We start from the raw sequence: 24,401 nt of genomic DNA, 5'->3' as shown, positions 1-24,401 counted from the left end.
TTAACTAATTCCCAGTTTTGAATAGTTTGGCCCAAAATTGTGTCATAGTATCAACTGTCTAGATCCTTTAATCTTCTTCACCAGGCCAAGTCCTATGCATATTTCAGGCCTCAGCTAAGTGTCATTGCCTCTGGTTAGCTGTTCATAGATTCCCTCGAACCCACCTTGGATTTAGAGCCACCTCTTCTGTGTTCCCAAAGCACCCAGAATACTTTTCATACAATAACTCTGAGTCTGTCTTATAACAGTAGTATTTTGCCTTGGCAGTCATGCACTCAGCAAGTGTTTGTTGGGAAGAGTCTACAACCCACTCCATGCTAGACCTTTTGCCATGGCATTACAGGAGAGATTGTGTTAAAAGTGTTGAAGGTCCTTTTAAAGCTAAATTGGTATTCTAAGACTCAATTAAAATACGACAAATTTGAAATAATCTAAAATTTGTAATGAGTTTCTATGGGGAGTATAGTTATACTAAATATTAGGTGTACATTTTTTCTCCCTGTTAGAGGTCATAGTAATAATTAACTCTTATGTGACACTCACTGTGTGCCAAACACAATCCTAAGTGCTTTATCTGCATCAATTTATTTAATACTCATAAGGACCTTTTGAGGTAGGTACTATTGCCATTCCTAGTTTAAAATGAAGAAACTGAGAATCAGAGAGTTTATGTGATTTTCCCAAGGTCATCCTTAGAATATGTGGCAGAGCCAGCCTTCAAAAGCAGGCAATTTTGCATCAAGCCTGGGCTTTAATCACGGTGGCTGCTATCATATAAAAGCCCATAGAGAAGTTGACAGAAGGCATCAGAATCTCCACAGTGGTTAGATGTTCTACCACAAGAGTTCCATTGTAAAAAATCTTAAGATGACATGGCATTTAAATAAAAGGAAAGAAAGTAGCATGTTTATTGGATACAGGTAATCACAATCTCACACTTCAAATTATATATCAACACACACTTGAGAATCTAGAGTTGGATGTTATGTCAAGTCAAGCTGATTTGAAAGAAAGCAGCTTTTCTTTAAATTTTTTTAGATAATGCATTCTATCATTAAAGATTTTTTTAAAACCTCTAGAACAAGCAATACCTACCATCTCTCTTCAAAATAAATGATATGATGAGTAAAGGTAAAACATCAGGACAAGAGGCCATTGGACCTTCCTAATTGTACTCTATAACATCTGTCTGACCCTATTTTCCACAGCTTCTCAAGATTTCCATTTGACTTCACTTGACCCCACAGCCAGCATTTCTGTGGCCTCCTCAGCCTTCCTAGGAAGCTCTCCTTTTATCCAGATTGATCCATCCTCTAGTTATACCTCCTTAAAAAAGCACCCTTAAATCCTGCCAATAAGAGGAATCACTTTCTTTTTTCCTCCTCTCTGGGTATTTAATTGTACAGTTTTCTGTTATTCTCTACAAATTTCCTACATGTTCCTTTGGCTTCCTTTCTTAAAAGTAGATCCTTTTGTATCCCATCTTAAGATAAACAGAACAAGCAAGATGTTGGGCATCTAGTAGCTTCTAAATAACTCTACTTAAGGCTTCATCTTTCGTAATGTCAGGAAAGAAGGTATTTCAATATACTTGAATTTTCCCCAGTTTATAGCTCATCCTATTAAACACCACACCTTGCTTTTATTTTAATATTTTAATGGGTACTTACAATATTTTCAATATTTTCATGCCTTTTAAAGGAGTATATATCAAACATAAGTTGTCCTTTTCCTTACTTTGTAGCATTCATATAAACAACATTTGTGCTCTTATCATATGCAAAGATGCCATCTGAAGCTATTGATATTTTTTGCTACCCTAATTAGCTCCAAATTCCATAGTTCTTACAATTCTTTTAGAGTTTTTGTCTGATGATTACCAACAGCCACTTTTAAATTGTCACTTGTCTTAGTCCATTAAGGCTTCTGTAACAAAATACCATAGACTACATGTCTTAAAACAAACAAACAAAAAAACACATTTATTTCTTATAGTCTGGAGTCTGTAACCAATAGAATACAGAGGAAATGAAGCTTATGACTGCAGAGTCTAGGATGTAAAAGGATGTACTAATTCTGCTTAGTTCTCTTGCAACACTGTCTTGTGCCTCCACCTGGGAATGCTTCCACTTAGGCACAAGCTACCACACTGCGAAGAAGCCAGTGCTTCTTCAGGATACATGTAAGCATTCTGGTCAACAACCCCCACTGAACCTAGCTTTCCAGTCATTCTTGCCAAGATGCTAGATATGTGATGTAAGAAGCCTCCAGAGCATTCTAGCCCCTAGCTACTCAAGTCATCCCAGCTATTTGAGTCTTCACAGCTGATGACATCAAGATCCAGAGAAAAACACTCCTGCTCTGTTTTGTCTGTCTACACTCCAGATGTGCCCACTTAGGACATTATATATTAAAATAGGGATACAAATCTTTCAGAAACTGGGTAGTGTACAGGGAAAAGCCCAAACCACATGGAGTGGTTCTATGTTAACTCTAGTCCACACCCCAGCAAAGAGCAGTCTTTGAGTCACTACAGCCATCCCATGAGGCATCTGAGTAAAGGAGCTTCCAGATGCCTCTACTGCCTGTCGTCTGAGTCACCTACAGCTCTTTGTGTGTTCCAGCTGAGGCCCCAGACATCATGGAGCAGAGACAAGCAATCCTCACTTTACCCTATCTGAATTCTTCACCTGCAGAGTTGGCTGGCATGAAAACCAGTTGTTGTTTGTGCCACTAAGTTTGGAACAGGGATGTAGAGTCAACTCAGCAATTATTGGCTATTTTAAAAATCATTATTTTTGTTTTACTGCTGACCATTTTATATGTGGGTTTATAATTCAGAAGAGTGATCTGACTTAAAGATATACACATAAGTATATGTCATTGTCAAATAAACAGTTGAAGACATGTAGTAGATAAATTAATCCAAGAATATGTAGAACCAGGCGTTCCTTTGTGGCACAGCAGTGTAAGGATTCAGTGTTGTCACTGCACCAGCTTGGGTCACTGTTGTGGCATGGGTTTGATCCCTTGCCCGGGAATTTCCATATGCCATGAGAGTGGCAAGAAGAAGAAGGAGAAGGAATATGTTGATTCAAGGAAAAGAAAGTATAGAATTTTGAGAAACTCAAAGGCTAAGAGATGAAAGAGAAGACAAAATGGAAACAAAATTAGTCAAAGAGGTAAGAAGGCTAAGAACAGTAACATGGAAATCAAGGCTGAAGAGCGTTTCTTTAGGAAAGTTGTAATCAGCACTTTAAAAAATTGTAGAGAGGAAGTTCTCATTATGGAGCAGCAGAAATGACTCCAACTAGTATCCACAAGGATGGGGGTTCAGTCCCTGGCCTTGCTCAGTGGGTTAAGGATCAGGCATTGCCCTGAGCCATGGTATAGGTCACAGACGAGACTCAGATCCCTCATTGATGTGGCTGTGGTGTAGGCCAGTGACTGTAGCTCCAATTAGACCCCTAGTCTGGGAATTTCCATATGCCATGGGTGTGGCCCTAAAAAAAGAGCAAAAAAAAAGAAAACTGTAGAGAATGTACAAGCATCTGTTTAATTTTACTGAATAGGATGAGAGAAAGAATGGGAGATGGGTAAGTGTAAACAATATTTTAGACTAGTTCTTCAAAAAAAACCTTGGCAATTAAAAAATGTCTCATTCTAACACAGGACCTTACAGCACAGAGCAAGAGTACAGTGGAGATTTTTAGGTTGGTTTTATAGATGAGCAAGACTTGAGGATGTCCTATTAATATTAATTAAATATTATTAATATTTATATATAATATATATATTTAAGTTGAAGGGAATAAGTATAGGCAATTTATTTCCATTACACATCTATTTTCTGTTCTAGAATTACTACTTAGGATTCCTGAATAATAGGCCCATTTCCTTTCTAGGAAGCTGTGGATGGGCCTCTCTTTCTTAATGACAAAAAGAAATGAATAAATAAATAAATATCCATTTGTAAAATTCTTCACATTTTATCAATTTTTGATGATATAATTAAATAAAATTATGTTATAATGGTATTTTACTGGGTTGTATTTGGAATAACTTTAAAAATTTCACCCCAGTTGTTGGTATGGTTTTCAAATATGGTTTTAAACATTTTTTTCACAGTGTATTGTGTTTTTGTATTTTTGCTTTTTATGGCTGTACCTGTGAAATATGGAAGTTCCCAAACTAGGGGTCAAATCAGAGCTGCAGCTGCTGGCCTATGCCATCGCCGCAGAAACGCAGGATCCAAGCCATGTCTGTGACTTACACCACGGCTCATGGCAACTCCAGATCCTTAACCCATTGAGCAGAGCCAGGGATCAAACCTACAACCTCATGGATACTAGCCAGGTTTTTACCATTGAGCCATGATGGCAACTCCACACAGTGTATTGTTAAATATAAATAAGTTTTTTTTTTTAAAAAGGTAGATTATTAAATAGTATGTTTAGTATTCTATACATAATTATATGAATACATGTGTTCACATAAGTCACATACTGATGTATACATATACACATTTTTCTATTTTTGTGTGTGTTGTGAAAAAGACATTTGAAAGAATCTGTTCTGAGATGTTACAGGGGATTATCTCTGGGAGGTAGGACTGTATGTCACATCTTCATTCTGTTTTTCTATTTTATACAGTAGGCAGGTGTTAATTTTTATGATAAACAGTTTCCAGAATAGCAAAGATAATTTTTAAAGTATTATTTTCTTTAAAAGGTCTAATTTTCATGCATAAAAAATTATTTTTACACTCTCCCTTAAGTCAAAGAAATCTAAATAGAATAGTTTTTCACAAAACATGTTTTGTCTTTTAATTCAGGACAGTATTCTTTGGATGAGATCATTATTTTCATAAGAGCCTTGAATTTACCTCATCATCAAATGCAAAAGAACACTGTTCATAACACTCTTATATTTACCTCTAACAGCAATGTTACAGGAAAGACTGCGGGTGCACAAAGGGCCTTTCAATATACTTAATGATACATGTAATATAATGCATAGGCATTACAATAACAATTGGAAAATATCAGGAAAATCTTTGTTTTCTTGGAATTTCCTTGAAAGATAACTATTATTTTCTTGATAGCCTTGTTGATTCTCTAAGCCATGGATGACAAATAGACTATTTCCTTACTTTTAATATTACATAATTAAAACAGCATGAAGGAATAAAGGTGAGAGAGAGAATTAACAGGATAGAAAATGAAGCTCCTTAAACCTTAAGGAATTTCAAGTCTTTTGCTCAGAAGAAAGGTTCAAACTATATATGGTATTACATGTATGACAAAATGTGATCAGGCAAAATGTGAAGTAAGTTCTGGGAATATGCATCAGTCTGAGAAGCCTTGAAGGAACAAGTTCTCTCCAAGTCCTTCCCAGTCTTACATTTTTAGATGTTTTTCAAAAAGGGAACTTGAATAGACAGGACATTCTAAAGAAAACAAAACAGGCAACAGATAACTCTCTGGCTGATAGCCTATTTGTAGTTGAGTTCTTTAAAACATGTCATCAAATGCTAGACAGAGAACAATCAACCTCCATTACCCTCCAGGTTTTAGATTCGTCACTTACAAAGCAGCGTTTTGTAAGTCACCTAAGGTTGGAGCCTTGTAACCTCATATGATCGATGTCAGACACAATTCGATATTCATCAAAATTGTGGTAGACTCCTAACCCTTTCATCCATTTTACAGATACCAGCAAAAGCATTTGGTGTACTACCTTTATTGAGAGACTATTTTTTTAAATAATTTTTTTTATTTTCCCACTGTACAGCAAGGGGGTCATGTATTCATTACAATTACATTTTTTCCCCCACCCTTTCTCCTGTTGCAACATGAGCATCTAGACAAAGTTTGAGAGACTATTTTAAGTGATTGAAGAAAACAGGAAAACACTCTGCTCCTCAGATGATGAAGCGCTTTACTTTAAAACATATGTAAGCTTTTAAAGGGAGTGTAGCTGGAGTTCCTGTTGTGGTGCAGCGGAAACAAATCCTACTAGAACCATGAGCTGTGGGTTCAATCCCTAACCCCGATCAACGGGTCAAGGATCTGGCATTGCCATGAGCCGTGGTGTAGGTCGCAGACATGGCTGGGATCTGGTGTTGCTGTGGCTCTGGTGTAGGCCAGCAGCTACAGCTCTGATTAGACCCCTAGCCTGGGAACCTCCATGTGCTGTGGGCGTGGCCCTTAAAAAAAAGATGAAAAGACAAAAATAAATAGGTAAATAAAGGGAATGTAACTGGTGGAAAATTACCAGGTAGATCCCAGCCTGTTGCTGCTGCCAGCTTAATTCTCACCTCTGGGGAACAGTGAGAATTCTTATTCATGGTTCTCAGATTAGGGGCTTCTTCCAGTAGAACACTGACCTCTGCTAGTGGTTTAATCTATCTTCTGTCTCACTGCTTCATGCTTGGACAGTTTCAAATAGTTTCTTACAACCCTGGAGTGCAACTAGGAAACCTGGATTGCCCAGAGAAACTCCAGGAAGGGCCCGCTATGTGTGTAAGATGCTATTGAGATGCTTCAGGTTTATCTTACTTCTAGAAGAACCCCGTCTTGGAGTTGCCACTGTGGAGCAACAGGATTGATGGCATCTCTGCAGTGCCAGGACATAAGTTTGATCCCCGATCTGGCACAGTGGGTTAAAGGATCCAGCATTAATCCTGCAATTAAAGGATTGCTGACCCAGGAGCTCCATATGCTATGGAACAGCCAAAAAAATAGAAGAATCCCATCTCAGGGTGGAAGCAAATACCCATGCAGTGGGTTTGTATGACCACAGTCTTTTCCAATTACAATTTATGACAAAAACAGAACCTAAGTTCTATGATGGCGTAAAAAAGCAAATAAGACTTTTTCATTTAATGCTTGGTTGTTTTGGGGAAATGTTTTAATAACATTTTCTGCTCAATTCACTTGTACCTGCAAATATTCTCTATGGAATCCAATTTAAAATGTATACATGTTTCCCCTGCTATCAGAAATTAGTGTTCCTATAAAAGTCTTTGTAAGCTGAAATAGCATAATATAAAGAAGCAGTTGCCATCAATCTATATGAGAAAATTTTTGAAAGTTTCCAGACCCAAAAAATAACCCACCAGTCATACCAAATAACGCATAAAAACTTTATTTCATTCGTCGTAACTGAAACACATGTCTAATTTTATGCTAAGCATTAGTAATTGATTTAACAAGCTTCTCATTTTTTTAAGAAAACAGGATATAATTTTAAATAAAGTCTGCATGTGACTTGTAAGTTTCATACAATATAGATGTCAGTGAGACTGTAGTATTATGTTCATATCGAGGGTATTTTTAATTTTTCAAAAAATATATTTGATTAGAACATCTCCATAAGGAAACCAATTGTTTTCTGTACTTTCAATGTCAGAAAAAGTTTTACTTTGCCAAAATCCCTTTTCTTTTGACTTAGACCTCAAGAAATGATTAAACTTGGCACTTTAACACCCATCATTTAGCCTTTTTATCATTATAAAACTTGATAAATGCTTTCTTACTACTTTTTCTGCTCACCCCTATACTTATGTAAAATGCATTTACATATTTAGTAATTTATATATGTTCTCTTTGTTCTAACTTCCATTTCAGCAAAAAATAAGTTCTATTTTTTTTTCCTTTTTCTTTTTAGGGCCACACCTGCAGCATATGGAAATTCCCAGGCTAGGGGTTGAATCAGAGCTGCAGCGGCAGGCCTATACCATAGCCAAGGCAACACGGAATCCGAGCCATGTCTCAACCTATACCCCAGCTCTCAGCAATGCTGGGTCCTTAACCCACTGAGTGGGGCCAGGGATCAAACCTGCATCTCAAGGATACTAGTTGGGTTTGCTGAGACACAACAGGAACTCCCAAAATAAGTTCTTTGTAAGGTGATTGCAATTTTTGGCTTCATGTTGCAGTTAGCAATCTTCTGGTCCTGAGTAGACTCTAGAATGGAACATGAACCTTTCTTAAGTGTTTTCCCAAGTGTCTGTGTGCAATGTAGGCTTATTCATGTCCACAAATAATCTTAGATGATGGAATATTAAGAACTAGAATAATTTACTGATTAAGATGAGTCATTTCCAGTAAAGGCAAACTTCTTTGTAAGAACATGAAGCCTGTATTGAATGTTTCAGGGCATCTGCCATGGTTTCTTGGTCATGCTGGTCAGTAGTCTGATCTGTATCAGAGTTGCCTATTGATCATATTTATTTCACAACAACCCATTATGAGGATCATATGTACTATCACAAAGTCTGTTTCTTGAGAGTTTGAAATATTATAAACTTTTTGTATCACTTCTTAACCACCTAGTTTTAAAAGCATATGACTCATTGTACTGTTTGTGTAAGATATGCACAATGATTTTGGAAGCAAGATATCATACTTAATTCAGAAAGAACATGAAATTTCTAGCAGGTTGTCATGTGCTAAGCCTTATTTTCCAGGGCAAATGATGAGTCATGGAGCAAAAGCAGAAGAAAGAAGGTAGTTAAGAAAGTAAGATAAGTCCACTCAGATCATCACCTGGCCCTTTAGAGAAGAAAGAAACTTTAAAACCTTATTTTCCAGGTACATTTCAGACCACACACTCTCTATCATCACCAAACTTATTCTCTCTCCAATAAGTCAGGCCTTGCATAGCCCTGCAAACTTTGTACAGGTAGATACTTGCTCAGAATATCCTTCTACTGCAACTTTGTTACTTGACAAAAACCTCTTCATTAAGGACTGAATTCAAATGTCCCCTACTCTGAAAACTTTTCTCAGAATCCTCTGGGCTTTCAGAGGCTTTGTTCAGACATTGTTTTCTGCCCTATTAAAAACTAATTATACTAGCAATTAATAGATGAATACCTTTTTTTTTTTTTTTTGTCTTTTTGCCTTTTCTAGGGCCGCTCCCATGGCATATGGAGGTTCCCAGGATAGGGGTCTAATCGGAGCTGTAGCCGGATCCCTAACCCTCTGAGCAATGCCAGGGATTGAACCCACAACCTTATGGTTCCTAGTCAGATTCATTAACCACTGTGCCACAATGGGAACTCCTAGATGAATAACTTTAGTTGTCTATATCTGCCCCCAAAGACACCACATCCCTGTCCCCAGACTACATTCGTCTGTCATGATGAAACAGTGTTTTTAATTTCAGGGGTTTTTTTTTCCCTTTGCACAGTGTTATGACATGTTATTTCATTTTACTGCCTTATTTGGCCACCATTGTTGCATATCCCACATCTTCATCTTGGATTTATTCAGTTTTATTGAACTGTGTTCTTTGGTAAATTTTTTAGAAATGATTCATAGTTAGTAGACTTTTTAAGTCTTTGCATATCTAAAATTGTAAATATTTATTTTGCTCTCCCACATGAGTGGATTTGGCTGGGTAAGGAACTCCAGATTAATAATTGTTTTTTTCTTTCACAACTTTGATAATATTTCTCCGTTGTCAATTTGCATCCAGTGTTTCTGATTTTAATTGGGAGAGAACTCTCTCATAGTCACTCTAATTTTTTCTTCTGAGAAACCCTTAGGATTTTATGTTTATGTTCGGTATTCTGAGACTACTTTAGGGTATGTCTAAATGTGGGTAGTGTTTTTCTATTCATGCTACTCAGAAATTTTTTGTATCTTTTCCATATTTTGAATGACTCATTATCATGTTTAAGTTTCTTCAATTAGCTTACAGTTTGGGATTGCTATTTATATTTATGGTTGTGCATCTTTATCAAACAGGATTTTTGGGGCATTCTCATTGTGGCTCAGTGGTTAACAAACCCAACTAGGATCCATGAAAATGCAGGTTCGATCCCTGGCCTTGCTTTGTGGGTTAAGGATTTGGTGTTGCCATGAGCTGTGGTGTAGGTAGCAGACATGGCTCAGATCTGGTGTTGCTGTGGCTGTGGTGTAGGCTGGCAGCTGTAGCTCCAATTGGACTCCTAGCCTGGGAACCTCCATATGCTATGGGTGCAGCCCTAAAAAGCAAACAAACAAAAAACCCCATTAAATTCCAAATATAGTAGTTTCCTTAGATCTTTGGGAGGAGGATCAGCATGGGAAATTTTGCATGGTATACAAATAACTTACATTTAGGGTCTGGGGCTCCCCAGCCCTGCTAGTTGTTGTATGTTACCTGGTCCAATGTGCACCATGGCAGTAGCCTGTGTTGGAATTCCCATTTCAGAGTGCCCTATCCTCAAATTTGTCCTGTGGATCCTCTTTGCTGTGAAGGTGAAGTTCCAGTTAGCTCAGGCTGTGCTTCCCTTCATCGCTAGCCCCATTCTTCATACAAGGACTCTTCTAGAAAAGTAACTCATTTCTATAGGAAACAATCCTCCAGGGTATATCCTGGTGCAAATACTGCTGCTGCCAACTGCTTTTGTACAGAAGGTGGAGGGTGAGGGTGAGGAGCAAGCTAGCTGGCCCAGACTGTCCAAATGAAGTCTTTAATTAATTGTCTTAACTGCTCCCAGGGGCCCCTCCCTCTCTTTGATTTGTTCAACCTGAGCACAGTTGTTCTAACTTCTTTAGGAAATGCTAAGACAATGTAAAGCCTTCCTTCTCCAGCAACAGCCTTTATGTTACAACTCTCTCTCTCTGCTGATTTCTCCATCAGGATCCTCCTACCGGCTCTTTACCAACAACAACAAAAAAAATCTCAAAATTTCTGATCTTCTGAGTTCAACTTTTTTACTTAGGGTGTATAATGGATTTACTACCTGTTAAAATATTTTCTGTGATTTTCATGTATTTTAATAGAGTTCCAGCAATTACAACAGTCACAGAACAATAGTAGGGCATATTTTGGTTCATACTTTTCTTGAATGTATTGACTGTGCACTAGAGTAATTGAACACATAAATCTTCCCACTAGAAAGTGACCCCCATATGCCTCATCAAGATGTTGGCAATCCCCATTGTGACCCCAGTTGTTGGAAGTGAGGAGAATTTGTGAACAAGGACACAGAAATCTAAAACCACAAAGGCTTTTGGAAGAGAGAATTCTGACTTTCCTATTAATAGAAAACAGTGGAAACTGGTGAGGAGAGAGAGAGATGCAAAATATTTTGTGTGATATTGGGGTTATTCTTGACCCTTTTCTGAGCCCCAGTGCTCCCATTTGGGAAAGAGAAAATGGCTACAAGATGGCCAAGATACCATTCCTGTGTAGTCACTGTGGCTCCATGAAGTAGGTATTGGAAATTAACAGATCTTACCGGACCACTGATCTTCTCACAGCATCCTACAGAGAGAAGCCACACCGATCTCATTCATCCTAAAATGAGTAAGACCAGGCTTTGGTAAAGTAGTGAGGAAATTATTCTGTGTGTGTGTGAGAGAGAGAGACAGAGACAGAGAGACAGAGATTTGTGAGTAGCATTCATCTCCCTTCACACAATTCTCTATTATCCTTGTTTTTCTCTCTTTCAGCCACCTATTCCCAGTGATTTACTCTATGGCTGATTCTACAATTCTCTGATAAGGCATTAACTGATAAGAAAAATGTTGGCTCTAAGGACTAAGGTAAGATGCTTTGCAGAATTATATACCACTTGTGGAGGCAGCATTTAATAAAAAGCATTATCTTTTCTTTTTTAAGATTTTTTCAGTTTTGCAAGGAGAAAAATAATATACAGATCATGTGACTGAATGATGTGGGGATTGGGGCGCCATCTATAAAGGCCATTTGATTCTAAATTGAAAACAATCAATTGGCTACAACAGAAGTCTTAAACACTTAAAAAGATAAAGTCATACCAGTAAAATGATACAGAGTGACACTGATATCTGAAGGACACAATGCTCGAAGTCTTCTGAAATTATAGTCCAGCATCAGAGAGCCACCTCCCTCCTGCTTGCTATCTGGTTTCAGCCTACAGAAAAATATAAATTTTTTATAGTCTTATACATCTTCAATGATAATGTGTTTTTCCCCAGTTCACACTAAAATAACTCATTTATAATTCTTTACATTCATATAGATGTCAAAGTATTTCCACATATTTCTACCAGGGGGCCTCTATCTTAAACTGGAGATAGAAAATTTTAGGCTGAAGACTAGCCAACATAAAATATTTTGGGTAGGAGTTCCCATCGTGGCTCAGTGGTTAACGAATCCAACTAGGAACCATGAGGTTGCAGGTTCAATCCCTGGCCTTACTCAGTGGGTTAGGAATCCGGTGTTGCCGTGAGCTGTGGTGTAGTTTGTAGACCCAGCTCGGATCCCGCATTGCTGAGGCTCTGGCGTAGGCCTATAGCTGTGGCTCCAATTCTACCCCTAGCCTGGGAACCTCCATATGCCATGGGAGCGGCCCAAGAAATGGCAAAGAGACAAAAAAAAAAAAAAAAAAAAATTGGGTAAAAAATGTGTTCAGTAGTATACATTAAAATATGCTCTATATGGAGCAAATTCAAACAGACACAGGTCTTGATGTCTAGGAATGAGCGATATAAGAGAGATTTGGTTAAATCAAGTACATATTATGACTTTAAAATTTACAAAACAAGTTTATGAGTTGAATAAATAAATAGTAGGAGTTCCCCGTGTGGTTCAGCAGATTAAGGATGCAGCATTGTCTCTGTGAGGATGCTGATTCAATCCCTGGCCTCACTCAGTGGGTTAAGGATCTAGCGTTGCCACAAGCTGCAGTGTAGGTAGAAGATGTAGCTTTGATCCTGAATTGCTGTGGCTGTAGCACAGGCCGTAGCTACAGCTCCAGTTCAACCCCTAGCCAAGAAACTTCCATTTGCTGCAGGTATGGCCATAAAAAGAAAAAGAAAAAAAAAAAAAAAAAACAGCAATATTTAGCATTCATTTTATGTGTAGGAAGAGTAGTTATTCACCAATAGCAGCATTTCTCTAAATGGATTTCCTAGATTTGAGGAAAATTTCTGCAAAAATTTTATTTGTGAGTTTTCAATTTAATGAGTTTAAAAAACAACCATGTATATATAGCACAAGAAGCTATGTCTAATCTCTTGGGATAGAACATGGTGGAAGATAGTATGAGAAAAAGAATGTATATATAAATATATGTATTACTGGTCACTGTGCTGTATAACAGAAGTTGACACAACACTAGGTCAACTATAATTTAAAAAATAAATAAAAATAAACAAATAAAAAAACAACACACTCAGAATGGCTAAAGTTTACAGATCGAGACTACCAAGTATTTTTCAGGATGTAGAGAAACTGCAGTTATAAATTGCAAGTGAGAGTTAAAATGACACAATCACTTTGGGAAACTATATGGCACTATCTTTGAAAGCTTAATATATGCATAGCCCATGCAATCAAACTCTACTCTCAGGTATTTATCCAGCATACCTCCCAGAAATGCAAATATTGGGGCTTCAAAATACACTTACAAGAGATTTATAACAGCATTACTTATAATAGCACCAAACTGGAAACAATCCAGTTGTCCATCGGTGCTCAAGTAAATCATGAAACAGCAGTACAATGGAATACTCCAGAGCAATGAAGAAAAAGAACTGACATTAGATGCTACAACATAGATGAATCTCATAGTAAGTTGAATGAAAAAGCCTGACACAGAAGAATACATATTGTATGATTCATTTATACGAGGCTAAAAAGCAAGCAAAATGATCCTCAGAGATCAACTTATCTTTTTAAAGAGTCTGCTGACTGGGAGAAAGTATTAGAAATACTTCTGGGGTACTTACATTATTCCACATCTTGAGCTTGTATTGTGATTACTCCTGGGAAGAAGGCTCCACTGCCCAAGGCCTGACTGCATAGACATTGGTCACCCACTGTGCTCCTATTCAAGTTTATGTGATTACAGTGGATATAGACAGTGCTCCACCCACATCACCTTGGATCTTCTTATGAGCCCCTTGCTCCACTTCTATATGTTGTGCTTTGACTAGCTCATAGCTGCAATCTTCAGAGGACCACCTTTGGGTTACTGGAGCCCCTTTGGCTACTCCTGCATAGAGCTAGAAGTGCCAGGGAGCTTATAAACCCCACAGGGCAGCCTGCAGCCAACGACTAACTGGTGTGGAAGGATGTAAGCTCAGCTCCTTTCCCTCAAGACAAGACAAACTCCCTGTACTACTACCTATGGGATTAGGTGAGGGCTATGACTTGATCTGCAAGAGCTCCCTTGATTAGCTTCTTCCCCCTCCTTGTCTGGCTTCCTCTACAATTCTATGCCTTCTCCTAAAAATACTGCCTTAACAAATCCCTTGCCCACAGATTCTCATGTCAAAGTCATCCTCTGAGAATTGGACCCCAAAGAGCCATATTGGAAACCCAGTGTCACATGGGTATAGCTTTCTCTCTCCCACTCCCCCTAAAAATACTTACTACATTCCTTATTGCCTAGAGTTTATACCCTAAACAATCTGTTTTAGGGATTAGGTTCCTGGATTCTTTTAATTAAAAGGAGACATATCTGAGAGATATGACTCATAAAGCATTCTTTCTTCCCTCAAGTTCTTTCATCACCTTTATGATCACTACTCTGAACCCTTTCTCTGATAGATTGCCTATCTCCATTTCACTTAGTTCTTCTTCTAGGGCTTTATCTTGTTCCCCTTCATCTGGAACATGTTTTTGTGCCACCTTATTCTGTCTAAGTTGCTATTTGTATTTTTATGTGTATGCTAGATTTAGTTATGTTTCTTGACCTTAGGGAAATGGCCCTCTATAGGAGGTGTCATGTGTGTCCCTGCAGTGCACCCCCCTTTCCTCACCCAAGCTGTATGCTCTAGGAATTTCCACTAAGAGGGCTGCATAGTCCTTCTGTGTGGGTGGTCTAATGGGTTTTGTTGGACCCCAGCTCTGTTGGTTGTGGCTGCTGGTTAGTATGATCTGGTCACAAGGTGGCTGGTTGCAGAATGGTAGGAAACCCTCTGGGGTTGGTGCTGGCTAACTGGTGGGTGGAGTCAGGATCTCAAAGACTCTGGGGCTGTTTCCCACCCCCACTGGCATGTGAAGCCAGATCCTGAAGTTAGGACCAGACTATTGGCAGGTAGAGATGGTTCCTTGAGTCTGACTGCAGGGCCCAGGGATCTTAGAGCTCATTTCAGATCATTGGTGGCAGAGGTTGGTTCCAGACACAGCTGGCTATGGGGCCTGGGGAGACCGGAAGCTTGTGTTGGCCTGCTAATGGGCAGAGCCAGAGCCCAGCTGGTCCCAGAGGAAGGTCAGGCCTACATTGTGGGATCTTGTTTCTGGCGCCTGCCCACTGGTGGGTTGAGCTGGGTCCTGGCCCTCTGGTGGGCTGGGCCCTGTCTAGAGGCAGCTGTGGGCCCTTTAGTCTTTAGGCAGCCTGTCTGCAGATGGGTGGGGCTGTGTCCCCACCCAGTTAGTTGTTTGGCCTGAGGCATCCCAGCACTAGCAGCTGCAGGCTATTCAGTGATGCTAGGTCTTGTTGCTAAAGAGCAATGGTATCAGCCTCCAGGAGTGTTCAAGCAGCTAACTGTCTGGTGTCTACCAATCCCAGGGTGAGCCACAGCCATCCTACCTCCCCCTGACCTCTCTAAGAGACTCTTCAAGACCAGCAGGTAGGCCTGGTCCAAGCTCCTATCAAATTACTGCTTTTGCCCTGGGTCTCATGCATGTGAAATTTTGTGTGTATCCTTTAAGAGTGAAGTCTCTATTTCCCCCAGTCTTGCAGAGCTCCTGCAGTCAACCCAAACTGGCCTTCTAAGCCAAGTGCTCTAGGGGCTCAACTTCTCAGTGTCGGATGCCCAGGCTGAAACCTGATGTGGAGCTGAGAAGTCTTACTCCTGTGGGAGAAACTCTGCAATGACCTCAGTTTGTGGGTAATCCACCCCGGGGGTATGGGACTTGATTATATCAAGAGTTTGCCTCCTACTCATCTCATTGAGGCTTCTTCTTTATGTCTTTAGTTGTAGAGGATCTTTTCTGGGGCATTCCAGTCTTTATCATCAAGTGTTGTTCTGCAGGATGTTGTGATTTAGGTGTGTTCTTGAGAGGAGGTGAGCTCAGGCTCTTTGTACGCCATCTTGTCTGCCAACTTCTCATGAAATATTTATCAATGATTTGCATTTTAGCAAAATGCAAGAAGATTAGCAGTGTAGTCGCTCAGCGCGCAGGAGACCCACCACTGGCTGGTGATTGTGGATAGAAGGAATGATGTTCAGAAAAGGTCCAAAGCACAAGCCTTGCCTGAAAAGGGTAACTCAATAGGGCATGAGAGATGCATTCCTCAGACTATAAGCAGCAACATTAGATTTTTATCACCTGGGCCACAGGAAAGAAAGAAAAAAGACTCAAACAATTTTGAGCAGAAGACAATCTAACTTAATGAATTTTATCTAGGACTAGCTCTGAAATAATATTCATTCTATGTATGAATCCATGTTGTGATTTAATAAGCCAGAGGACTTAAAATATTTTTTAGTTGGGAATGGGGAAACACTCCCTGTCCCAGATGAAACCAATAAGGATTCATGAACTGAGTGTGATTTTGTGAGCTTGCTTCATGAGTTAGCACAGTTATCCCGTGGAGAAGCACATCAGTACTAATGATTCAAACAGCTGATCAAATTTAGGCAGCTCAAAATCCATTTTAAAGTTTTGCAATATGAATAGCTGGTGATATGAGCTTTAGAATTAATTACCAAGTCAGTAATCATAAAATGATATAACATAACAGATGGAAATTTAAAAAATAATATATTTAAATATGTACCTCAATTTCAGTTTAACTTGTACATAAAATTATTTTAAATTGGCCTTTTAAACAGGTTTGTGTGAAAAGAGAGGTGTTAAGTATTAAGTGATTGACTTGGAGTGAATAGTAATCAGTTATCAAAAGAACCTCTGACACAAAAGGAGCTAAACAAAAAAAATGTGCATAAAGAGGCTAGAGAGAAGCATGCCAATATTTCAGCAGTGCTTATCTCTGTTTGCTAGGATTGAGGATCTTTTTATTTTATCAGGAAAAGTGTTGTTTATGAAAAACATGTGTAAGATCCTCCTCCAAAGTTACCTCAAATAATGGCTTAGCCGGTGGATGTCACCTAAGCATGAGCATGTTATGAAAGCATGTTATTATAAAGGCTTGTGTGAATTAGGTAGGGAGATTTAATTTGATCTCTTTGCATTACCATATACTGCCTAGAAAACATTCCAAAATAAGGGAGCATGGCAGACCAAAATAGAACTGTAGTGAATTTAAGACAGTTATTTTCCTAACACCTATTTCTATGACGAACAGATACTGAAAGGGAGGAGATACACACACATACATGAAAAGAAATTATATTTGTGCAGGTCTGGTGGAAAAGAAATTATATTTGTGCAGGTCTCCCTTAAAAAATTTCTCAATGACCCCCTTGCAGGTTGTGAATATCAGCCAATTTCAAGGTACTGTTTAAAAAAAAAAATGGAACAAATGTCAAAGAAGAGGTACAAGTGATGAGAACAGAATTCTTATCAAGGGAGTTTTCAATGATCAAATTTCCGTCACTTCGAAAGGGGATCTGTTTTCGGGACCGTTTCATGCTTGGCATTTCCTGTGGGTCACATCTGTTATCTGAGCATCTTAGAATATTTTATAAGCACAAAAGCTCAATAACACCTCCAATTTTTTTTGTTTTATAAATGGGCTAATACGTCATCAAAGAGCTTGAAAGTTGACAGAGGTTACAACATCTAGGATGAGACTGATTCCATACCATACCTCTCACCATGATGGACCTGAATTAGAATTTGAGAATGCCACAGCTTCATCTCTAATGCATTCTGTAGCATGAAACCCATGCATTTAGCTTTTAAAGATAACTTTTAAGAAAATGTCTCTGGGAAAAAAAAAAAAAAAAACCGTATATGCACATACACAGATAAATATTATCTACCTATACATATAGTTACTAAGGTATACATGGAAAATGTTCATAACCAGTCAAGTAGCAGTAAAGTGATAACAGGCATTGAAGATGGAGCCTGGCTCCAAACCACGGATATCTGCCTTTGCTTACACAGCTGAGAACAAAGCAGAGTCTGTAAGCAATAAGTAGAAAGGTGGAATGCTTGAGTTTTGTTTTTGTTCTAGCTCCTTTGTCAGTTGTGATCTTTCGGAAGTCTCAACCCTTGTTCAGAGGTTTCCAGACTTTCTTGGTTGGAGATTTTCAGAGTCTCAGTTAATTTTTACCATGTCCCTAAGCCAAAAGAAGCACTAGCAATTCCATTTATTAAAGTGCCGGGTCTGAGCAACTAATAATAGTAGTTGGCGTGATGTCCAACAGATGGCGCTGTGCTTTCCTCGACAATTAAAGTTCTCCCGTGGGGATCCTGCGAGTTCACTTGGAGTGGCTTCTGGGCCCCTGGGCTCAGTTTGGGAACCATTGCTCTAGATCATCCTTGAACAGGGTGTTGTGCGCGGCAGAATTGCACTTGGGGGTATTTAAAAACAAGTAAAAGGGACTCTATGGAAGTATCTTTCTTGCATTATAGGCACTCCAGGTAAAAGAGCCTATCGTTGCCCTTTAAGCCTAATGACTACTGTGCTCACCAGGTAAAGAGGGGGAACACCTGGTATCTCCTATGTAGAGCACACAGGAAGCCTACTGCTACAGCAAGTCTAGCTTCTCTTCACGCAAAACCTACGCAATCCCAAATCCTCTAATTGGCTTCTACTCATTTCATTTTTTCATTGTCTTTGATTCATTCATTCTGTCTGCAATCCACGAGATCTTAAAGACAACTATATAAATAAAATCAATCTGTTTGTTTTTTTTTTCTGTTTTTTTCTTTTTGGGTTTGGTTTTGGTTTTGGTTTTTGGTTTTTGCATTTTAGGGCAGCACCCACACCATATGAAAGTTCCCAGGCTAGAGGTCATCAGGGCTACAGTTGCCAGCCACAGCAACGCCAAATCTGATCTGATCCAATCCGAGTTATATCTGCAAACTTTGCTACAGCTCATGGCAAGGCTGGATCTTTAACCCACTGAGCAAGGCCAGGGATCAAATTCACATCCTCATGGATACTAGTCAGATTGTTTCCACTGCACCACAGCAGGAACTCCCTAAATCTCAGTTTGTATTTGAATCACACCGAAAGAAATAAACATATTTCTTGCAAATAATGAAACTTTGGGACAGCCAGATTTAAAATACAAAATAAATGAAATTTGTTTTCTGGGACCCTGAAAGAACAGCCTAAAGAACTAAGCAGTTCTCTGACCTGACAGTGAGCTGTGATAACAAGTGAGTGTGCTTGCTGGTGGGATGAGAGGTGCCAACATGCTTTAAGATGCCCTGGACAGAGGAAATGGTTTCAAAAGAACCTGCAAATAAGAAGTTCCAAGAGTAGAATGCTTTCAATTGTTGATCAGGTGCTGATTGGCTATGGAACTGTTTCTCAGGCAACTAGATGAAGCATATTTGGGAGAAGAGCAGCAGGGATTTTTTTTTTTTTCTTTTTAGTCAGTCATTACTGATTCTCCTAAACTACATCAAGAATGCCAGTGAGGGGTTAAGGATCTAGCATTGCCATGAGCTGTGGTAAACTCACACCCTCAGCTTAGATCAGGTGTTGCTGTGGCTATGGTGTAAGCCAGCAGCTGCAGCTCCAATTCACCAGCTAGCCTGGGAAATTCCATATGCCACAGGTGGACTCTAAAAAGAAAAAAAGAAATGACAGAGTTTCTAATCAGGCTCTGTTGAGAATGAAATACTCTGCTCAGAGTTAAATGCATTTTCTCTCTTTAAGGCTAAGCACCAGCACCGTCTAGATTACTGAAAGATCAGGGCCTGAGACCTGTGATATTTGTGATTTACTTAAAATCACACAGTTACTTTATGTATGCAGGGTAAGAAGGGCTCTTGCCTTTTCAGAGCTGGGTCTTGTGGTTAAGAACAACAGAAGGTTCCATTTAACAGCTTGGAGGAAACGGAGGAGGTGTTTGGGCAATTCACTTTCCTCTCTGACCTCAATTTACTCTTTAAATGAGGGGGTTGGACTACATGATCTCTAAGCCCTCATGTTCTGATTCTAGCACTGAGCAAAGTTCACTTCAAAGTCAGGGGAAGAGTTGCAGCAACATAAATAGACCTCAGGATATAAACACTATGTTATCCAAAGGGAAAATAAAGATGACAGACTACAGGTTTTAAAATGAACTCACTGTGGCTTTTAATTCTCAATTCCAACCCTGAATTTTATGAGTATTGATTTCCTAAGAAAAGAAAGCCTACAACTTCTACCTTCCTTAAGTACCTTTCTGTTCATTTAAAATAAGGCCATTAAAAATTTTTCAGTCCCAAATTGTAATACTTTCAGATGAAATGTCCTTATCACCATCTCCAAAAGAACCTTTTTTATGTAACTAAGATAAAAAGTTTAATTTTGGACACATAAAATGTTAGGCTTGACATGTACTGAGCATTTTTGAGAAATTAACACCTTGCTTTGCCCGCCAAAAAATCTTGACTGTTACATAGTTCAAACATTGACTTGGTGGTCATTAACAACACAGTGGGATGGGCAAACTGAGAGACAGACCTGTGATATTTGTGATTCACTTAAAGTCACACAGTTACTTTACGTATCTGCCTCATTTTCATCTTACTCATCCCTCACAGTAGTCCTCTAGGGTCATATGAGTTTCAGAGATAGTGTGTTCTTATAAAAGTAATGAATTCAAAACTAGATCTACCTATCTCAAAGGCTCTTGAAAATTTCCCCAATGTCTTGTGGGATTCTGTCACATAATCCCTACATTTCAAAGTGCACATTCTCAAATAGGTCAAACAGAAGTGTTACCCTCATTTTTCTTCAGGGAATGAGAAGGAGGCAGTTGTAGAGGAGGGGTGAGGGGAAAAGTAGTGTTAAAGAACCGCCATGCTATTATCTATCTAAAATATTTCCAGACTCATCTTACACTAACCCTGCCTAGACCTTGTATTGTACCCAAATTAGAGTCCCTCGGTTCCTGGAATACACCCTATTTAGCTTCAGCTTCTTCATTCTTTTCTCTCCTAAAATGCCCCTCCTTTCTACTCTGCCTACTGAAAACCTGTTCATCCTGTAAAATGAACTGCATGGTCACTTCCCTTCCATGAGGCTTTTTGAGCCTCAGTGTCCTCAATCACAGAGTAGAACAAAGAATTCCTACTGAGATAACCATGTCTACCTGGCAGAGTCATTGAAATGATTATATGACACCTCAGTCAATGGTAAAATGACTGAGAAAAGAAATGTATAATTTCTCACTGTTAAATATAAAACTTGTGTAGGTCCGTAGCTTTTATACTCACTTTTAGGTAATGTTTTGCCATTCAAAATTCCAGTCTAGTCTAATAATTGCAAAGCTGGAGTCCAGTTCAGTAAAGAAACAAAATATTTAAACTCTTATTTGGTGTCAAGTTTTCCCCATTCCCAGAATGGAGGTCCAAATAGGGAGGGGAGGGCTTACCTGGCTGTGGAAGCAGGTTATCCTGTGCCTATGCTCCTACCACAGTTCCAGCCTCTCCAAAGTCACCTGGGAAGAGAAGGAATAGAAGAATGAGCTGCAGTGCTCTCCTGGATAGCTCTGTTTTGAGCATCCAGCAATTCACCATTTCTTCATGTATCATAACCCACTGAGGCTGTCCTTTTGGAAGAGATTCCTTTTCAAGATAACTCAGATAAACTCACTTTTGGAAGAGGCTCATTTTTGTCCCCACAAACCAACCACAGCAGAGATGCATACCACCATGGAAGAGTCTTTACACTACTTGACTTCATACTTCTCAGACGTAAGTCTAACACCACTGTCTAGCTCCCTTAATCTCCAGGGCACAAATATCAGAATCTCCTCATTGTCTTCGCTCATTAGCCTGAAGTGAAAATAAAGTATCTTTCTAGTTCTGTGAGTACAGAGAAGAAAATACAAAGCTCACAGATAGAAATCTCTCTACTCCATAGTTTTCTTCCTATATCAGCTAGGGTACCTGATCAAGCTGGCAGAACCCTCTTGTTCTCCCTTAACATCTAGCAGATTGGGGTAGGGGGAGGGAATTGTTCTGTGGACTCTCTTGTATCGATCTTTGCCTTTGAGCTCCTTCTCAACAACTTGTTCCACAGATAATGGGCTTCAGGAGTAACCAAGTCATGAATGTGAAAGTCATCAGGAACCAAGGAAGCTTTTTCTGTCTTTCCCTCTCTAGAGTCAAACAACTACCTTACCTCTACTTCTCCCTACTCATAATCTATTTTGTTCTCCTCTCTCTGCCCAAACTCTCTTTCTTGGTTTCTCTATGCACCTAGACAAACCACCTACCCAGCCCCTTCCAGTGTTACATGTTTGTGGCCATAGGCCATAGATACTTAGTTTGAATCCTACTTCAAAATTCCTAAAGAAGAATGAAAATTGGCCTGGTCTGGACCAGATGTCTATCGCTGATCCAGTGACCTTTGTCCAGAAAACAGACTATCAGAGCCCATCCCTGAGGACAGGGAGATTCTCAAAGAAAAGAGATAACCTAGGCTAGACAGACACTCCCCAGCAGTGTCAGAAATACATATATTGCCTAGCATAAGTAAATACTTAGCTTTTCTGCCCTTTCAAGACATTTATTCTCTTCTGAGTCATTAGATATAATAGACATTGTGGTTAGCTCTCCAAATTTCTCTCCTTTTCCTAAGTCATTACTCCACTTGTCATTCGGATGTCTTCGCCTCTCTTGGGCATCTAATTAGCTGTGGGACAAGTGGCTGAAGCCCAAGTAATGAACATAATCCCGATCCTTGGTTTCAGTTATTGATTCTAGGATGTGTAATCTCAGGCTAACGAGATCAAAGGAGAGGTTTTCTGGTTTCTGGTGGTTTCTGGAGAAAAAGTGTCCTCCCACTCCTAAAAGGACTCTTGGAAACATTCCCGTCCTTCTTCCATAGACGTGCACAGAGAAACACATTGCCACAGGGGTTGACACAACCATCCTGTGCCACAAAGAAGAACCAGACTTAAGAAAAAGCTGAAGCTGCAAGAGAAAAAGAGGAGATAAAAGGAAACTGAATCCTTTGGAGCTGACTCAAACCAACCCTGAAGCCAACTTACATGTCAACTTCCAGTTATATGAGCTGATAAATCCTCTCTGTCATTTTAACCAGCTTGGATTAGATTTCAGAGAGACCTAATGTACATATTCATCCAAAATTCTAACATGTCAGGACAAACAGTAAGTATATTTGCAAAAGATTCTGATGTTCCCTGAGGAGAGGTTGTAAATGTACTCTTGAGGAAAAAAACGAATCAAGAACTAACTTTCCACAAAAAGGATTAAACAATCTTAGAATTTCTCAGGAAACATAGCACATTCGTAAAAAACTCAGGGAAAGAAGTAGGAAGATGCTTGAATTGTAGGAAACTTGCTGATCTTGTGGTAAAAGCTGATAATTCCTGGTGACTCAATGGGAAGTCATATGGAGTGTCCTGCATCTCTGCCCATGGAAAATATTGTTCTAAATCTCTCAAGAAATTGAAGAGATCAAGAAGCATGTAGCACCTGGTGCTACAAATAGGACCCGAGAAAACAATGAAGGCTGTTCTTTGTAGATACCACATAAAGTGATACTGTTGGGGGGGAGTAGATTTTCTTTCATTAAGTAGACTCATCTAGAGGTGCTTCTGCACACCAGGACCCAGGACCAAGGGGAGATGGCAAGACCTCAGCAAACCCCAGTGTTGTGCTTCCAAGTAAGACATAGAAAATGTCAGACAAGCAGCAATTCTGAGACCAGTGTGGAGGCCAAGCATGTACTGCCCATAAGAACTCCATACCAGAGACTCTGCCAAGAAAGAAAAGGACTTTGTTGTCTGAGTTCTAGCAGTACTGTAGGATAGAGGGAAAGGAGAAATAGCTTAGAACAGAATACTACTTTTTTTTCAAAAGCTATTTTTTGGTTTTACTTAGTTCTCTATTATTTTTTTATGAATGTGTAGGAAACATTGTATTATATTTGTGTAGTGAAATAATGTTTTGAAATACATTAATTTTCTTTTCAGCACTTCCTTGTATTTAAAAAAAAAAAATCTCACCCCTATTCAAACAGAGCTTTTATTACCTCCAGGAGATTAAGATTATTATAATCAAAAAAGAAAAAGAGTCAGTAGTCAGAGTTTGGCTTTTGGCTTCCAAAATTACATTCCTAAGATCAATTTCAGTAAAGATAGTTTTGAATATAGTTTTCTATCTCAAGAGCCAGCTAGAGATTGAGAGAGAGAAGCTTTCTGTTTTGTTTTTGTTTTTAAACTCATAGTCTTTCCTTTAAATGTCAAGAAACAAAGCCTAGAAGACTGAAAAAAGTGTTTTGTTTTGTTTTGTTTTTACCAAAAACCTTTCAATATGAAGCATACCGGAGATGACAGAAGGGCAGTTTCTGAGTCCAA

The 24,401-nt window shown here is 39.1% G+C and overlaps 1 long non-coding RNA gene across 1 annotated transcript in view; it reads left to right on the top strand.

The window, feature by feature from the left end:
- The window catches only part of LOC146396026 (uncharacterized), a 157,569-nt gene extending 133,550 nt beyond the window's left edge, over window positions 1–24,019 (top strand). The window contains exons 3-4 of the long non-coding RNA XR_014829887.1: window positions 11,454–11,546; window positions 22,907–24,019. This is a non-coding gene — a long non-coding RNA (uncharacterized LOC146396026). The remainder of the gene's footprint in view (window positions 1–11,453; window positions 11,547–22,906) is intronic.
- The last annotated feature ends 382 nt before the right edge of the window (window positions 24,020–24,401 follow it).

This window comes from Sus scrofa, chromosome 15, assembly GCF_054392235.1.
Source record: "Sus scrofa isolate SSC_HxYL_T2T_F1_AM1 chromosome 15, Sscrofa_HxYL_maternal_Yorkshire_Landrace_v2.0, whole genome shotgun sequence".
Taxonomy (NCBI): Eukaryota; Metazoa; Chordata; class Mammalia; order Artiodactyla; family Suidae; genus Sus; species Sus scrofa.
Note: the sequence above shows the minus strand (reverse complement) of the source record. Positions and strands in the feature narration are given on the sequence as shown.